Source organism: Lissotriton vulgaris, chromosome 3_2 (assembly GCF_964263255.1).
Source record: "Lissotriton vulgaris chromosome 3_2, aLisVul1.2, whole genome shotgun sequence".
In the NCBI taxonomy this organism is placed as follows: Eukaryota; Metazoa; Chordata; class Amphibia; order Caudata; family Salamandridae; genus Lissotriton; species Lissotriton vulgaris.
Genome location: NC_141690.1, coordinates 95011793 through 95016951, shown reverse-complemented (window position 1 = coordinate 95016951; position 5159 = coordinate 95011793). Strand labels below are relative to the sequence as shown.

The following is a 5159-nucleotide window of genomic DNA, read 5'->3' as shown; positions in this document are numbered from 1 at the left end:
CAACACCACACGGTGATGCAGAGAAACCAACACAAGGTTGAGGTTGAATGAATGAAAAGAAAACAGGGATCACAGGAAACCTGAAATCAAGACCTCAAGGAAAAGAAGGCCAACCAGGGGCCGCAGCTCCAGCACTCAGAACGGCCCCAGCGAAGTCCCCCCGGGACTGCTAGAGACCAACGAACAAGGCGGGGGACGACCAGGACGAAGCCCGAGAACAACTCCACAGAGGAGACACCCCTGAAGGGGGCCCAGGACGCAGAGCCACACCCCGTGGACCGACCCTGGACCCCCGCCGGATCCACCGAACCCAGCGAAGCGTAGGGAAGGATGATAGCCTGTGTAAGGCAGCGAACCAAGGCGGAAAGAGAGGGCTAGAGGCCCGAACAAACCGGGCCCAAAAGACACAAACAGGCCATCCCACCGGGAAAGGGAAGACGAGCGGTCAAGAGAAACCAAAACCGCATACCGGACAACCTGCACGGACACGAGAGGAACGTCGTCGGCAGGGAAAGGCGGTAAAGACACCACCCGAGCCCGGGACACCAGGGAAGGAACCCCGGGAAGGAAACGGGGGACACGCCGGAGGGACAACCCGCCCGGCAAAACCCGCAAGAAGGGAGGGGAGCGGAGGCACGACCCCCGCACGCCCCTCCGCCCAGCAGACACCACTGCCACCAGGAATAAACCCACCGAAAAGGTGAGGAACCGCAAAGCCACCGAGGCCAGGGGCACCAAGGGCGGACCCTGAAGAGCTCGTAGAACGAGAGAGAGAACCCAAGGGGGGGACAGGCAGAGCGCCCGAGGGCGACGGAGAAACAAACTCCGGAGCCAAGCGAGCCACCAGGGAAACCAGCCCGTCGAACACCGGACTGCGGAAGGCCCGCAAGGCAGCCCCTCGGGCCCCCCGGGAAGAAGGAGCCACGCCCAAGGGAAACCCCATAGCCGGGAAAACCAAGACCCGCAAGGGGTCCACTGAGGCGCGGGCATCACAACGCGCCAGAATCAGACCTGCAGAGGGAGTCAGGCCAGCCGAAGGAGCCGGCCAACACCGACACCGGACCAACCACGGAACGGGAAGGACCGGGATCCGCCCGTAGGCCTGGACCGCCAGCTCGCAAAAGGAGAGGGTACCAGGGGCGGCGGACCACGCCGGGAACCCAAACAGGAACGCCACCCGAATGCGCGTGCCAACCATGCGCCGGGGCCATGTCAAACAGCACCGTAACGTTCCAACAGTAGTCCAATCGCAGCCAAAGTGAGCACCCAGGAGCACCCCGGCCCGGCCAATACGGAACGCTGTACGAAAACGCGTGACAACCTTGCGCAGGGGCCACGCAAATCATCAGAGTATCGTTCCAAAGTTAGTGTATGTGCTGCCGAAGCGAGCACCCAAGCGAATCCAGCAGAGGACCCGCGATAACAGAGGGCACGGGGGAAACGTGTACAGTAGACCGAAAAGGTCAAGCGAAAGACAGGGCAACCATCAGGACCCGGGCGGAGAGACCAGGACCTGGGCAGGAGGGCCGAGACCCCCTCCGTGAACAGAGCCACCGGAGGCAGACCGAGTCGATGCCCCAGGCGCCGAAACACCACCGGGGTCAGGGCGAGACCAGGCAACGAAGGCCAGGACCGACACAGTCCAATCGCTTCCACCAAGTCGGACCCTGGGGGAAAGACAGCCCGAAGGGACAGGACATGCGCCAGGTCGACCGACCCCCGAAGCACTGGTGCAAAAGACGGCAGGCCAGGAGGACTGCCAGCAACCCCCGAAGCACGAGGAGCTGCGAGACTGCCGGAGATCCCCACGACCCCCAAACGCCCCGGCCAAACCCCCCCGAAAGAACCAGAGGGAAGAACCGGGACCAGGCACACGACCCCCGAAGGAGGACAAGCCCGATACAGGGGCCGAAGGGACCACCGCACATAGTGCAGGGAGCCGACGGAGGAGAGACACCGCCTGACGAGACGCCTCACCCACGAAAACGACGAGGCCGAGAAGAACCATACGTCCATACAGGGAACACCCAGGCCCCCACCCGGCGAAGAAGCTCCACCAGGCGGGCCAGGAGCACAGTCCCCACCCACGGGCCCAGGAAAAAAAAACACAGGCGAGACAAGGGAAGGAGAAGGTACCCCAACCTTCCGAGAAGGCGGATCCCGCGGAAAACCGCAAGACTGGACACCGGCCAGGAAGCCCAAAGGGCCCATGAAAGCAACGTCCCAGAAGGGACGCAACGGAGGCGACAGCCCCCCCTCCCCCCTCCCCCGGAATCCCAGGGAGGGAGATGGCCGAAAGCCAGGATCAAGGGGCGAAAAAAAACGGGAGCGGCCGCACCAGCCCGAGACCGGGAAAAGCCAATTTCAGTAAATGTGCTGCCGAAGCGAGCACCCGAAAACCTGGGCCCGGAAGCCTAGCCCCACGTGAAGGCCGACACCCCGAAATCCGGGGGGAATGTCGAAGGGCCCCACCCAAGAGAAGGCGAGACGCCCTCACCCCTAGGGACGTAAAATACCGCCGTGGAACCCATCCAGGCTTTCCCTGTGAGGCGTCCACTCCTGGGCATCCACAAGGAGGAGGCCAGGCATCCTTAGCGATGTGGGGCCCGACATGGAGATGAAGCAAGCTATTGCCCCGAGCTGCAGAGTGGGACTCCATGGCAGGAATAGGCACCGAGGCGAGGATAATCAGGCCGGTGGAATTAATGAGCCCAAGACCCAGCGAGGCGGGTAATTGAACCCTGGTCCCGGGCTAGACCTCTGCATCAGGGTCTGCTGCACTAACCATTGAGCCACACTTCTCCACAACCTGGCGCGTGACCACCCAGCACAGGGGCCATGCTAAAACTTCCGTCGCGTAAGCGACCCAAGAAAAGCGCACAACACCCCCTAAGGGCCTCAAGGCGCCGGTATGAATGCCTAAAGCCCACCGCACCCAGTATTCCCATGCCGACTCCCATCCAGGGACCAACCAGGCCCGACCCAGCTCATTTACTGAGAGCGAACGAGACCAGGCGCCTACAGGGCGGAACCGCCCAATGCCGCAGGGGTACCCTCTGGCACACCCAGTGAGACGACCCCCCCGGACACCCCTCAGGTGGAGGCAAGGCAACCTAAGCCTCGTGGGGGCCGTGCATGCGACAAAAACACGCCATTGCCCAGAGAAGCAGAATGGGAGGCCACGAGTGGGAAAGGCACCGAGGCAAGGAAAAAACCGGGCCATGGCCCTCCATGAACTGAAGACCCGCCGCGGCAAGGGACCGACCCCGGCACCCGGGCCAAACCACCATGGGAGAGCTCTACAGCCATGGCAGGATTCGAACCCTGGCCTGTGAGGGCTGTCCGCACCAAAGGTACAAGAACAACCTTTGAGCATCGCACCACAGTACACTATTCCCCTGGAGTAAAAAAATGCAGCCGAAGCGAGCACCTCAGGAAAGGGAAGGCTCCGCCGATGGCCAGGACTTTATGAGGTCGAACATGTATGAGGTGAAATGCCCAGAATGTGAGCGTCATTGCCGAGACTCGAACCCGGCTTCTCCTGGACCGAGGTCGAGCACCCTAGGCGTTAGGCCACCTCCACTCCTCTGTAGTGGACTCATCAGTCCACTGAGCCATCAATCTGGCTCCACGCTCCAGCCACAGTCCTCGCGGGAAACACGGGCCCCCAGGATGACAACCGGAACAGCTGTGCCCTCCTGAACGCGCCCCAGGCGCCGGGGACAATTCCGTGCAACAGCAGAGCCGCCCGAGGACGGCAGACACTAGCGGAGGGGGCCGGAGGATTAGCAAAACAAACAACACTGCACATGCAGGAACGGATCCTTCGTGGGGGCAGACCCACCAACGGCATAAGCCTTACCTGCGAGCTCCTTGTACCCTAAGGGTGTCTGCACCGCTCCGCGAGCCGCCGTGCCTGCCGCCCGTAAGAGCACCCCACAGCCCCGGCCGCTACACCGGCTGCACCAGGCCGAGCGAAGCCCCGCCCCCAAGAGGCGGGAAACCCCCCAGCCAACCCCAGCGCAGCAAACAGCCGCGGGACCTAGGGAATCCCGACCAGCGCCGAGCCCCGAGGCTGCAGTCACATACCCGGACCCGGCCCACAGGACCCCCGAGGGCCCGCCGCTGAGGTAGGAACGAGCCCGCAATTGTATCCCTCGGAATATTAATACTGACCAGGTTTACGTCAGGCGAGGCTCGATACACGCCGGCAGACCCCAGGTCACAGGGGCATGGCCGGGAAGCGGAAAAGACTCCGGGGCCACCCACGGTGATGCGTGAATGGCAAAAGGCTGGAGATGCCGGGGATAGAACCCGGTGCCTCCCACATGTAAAGTATGCGCACTACCACTGAGCAATCTTCAGTAGACAGGAGTACCAGGGAAACGCGCTAGAAAGTTGAAAGTGGAGCCAATGCGATGAGGAGACCTAAAGAGCGACACCATCACCGGACTTGGCAACGGGACGAGAAATATCAGGTCCATAGCAATAGTCCACTGCTAGAACAGCGCGAGCCCCAAGGACCCACGCCAGGCGTTTCAAAGGTAACCGGGGCCCCAGCATACACACAGGAGAACCCCCAGCGCCGGACCCAAAGTCCACTTAGTGGCCAGGGCCCATTAGTAACGACCTGGGGAGAACACGGGAATGTACCAACACCCCATCTCCCCGGCCGCCCCCCCCCCTGTAAACCCATGGCACGCTAGAGCAGCACCTAACCGGCCCCATAGGACCGGGGGAAGGAAGAGGGGGGGGATTTTTAGGCATAAGGCACCAGGGACCGCTAGAGCAGGTCCTCAACCCTAAAACCCAAGGGCCAGCCCACGCCGGCCCATCTTACCTGAACAGCGCCTCTGGAGAGAATCGCGCAGAACAAAAAAAACAGGCTGTTGGTTGGGCCGGTCCGCCTCTTATAGAGGTCAGGTGGGACTGGTCGGCCATGTTGGGAGGGGGTGGGAGGTTTTTTCTTTTTGCTTTGGAGGGTTCTGTTGTGGAGCTAAAGCTCACTATGTAAATCATGTGGCGAGGAAGACTAACGAGGAGGTAATTCACTAGATGTATGGGTTCAAAAGTGCATGTGGAAACAGCTGTATGGGCGGTTGACTGTCTCCATGAGTGTATTGGTGAGTGATTGGATTTCTTAGTGCTGCATGTCAAAG

General features: G+C 61.6%; 1 non-coding gene across 1 annotated transcript; it reads right to left on the bottom strand.

The window, feature by feature from the left end:
• Positions 1-1285: 1285 nt before the first annotated feature.
• Positions 1286-1392, bottom strand: LOC147725367 (U6 spliceosomal RNA). The gene has a single exon (XR_015309849.1). It is a non-coding gene; the product is annotated as a U6 spliceosomal RNA (small nuclear RNA).
• Between the last annotated feature and the right edge of the window lie 3767 nt (positions 1393-5159).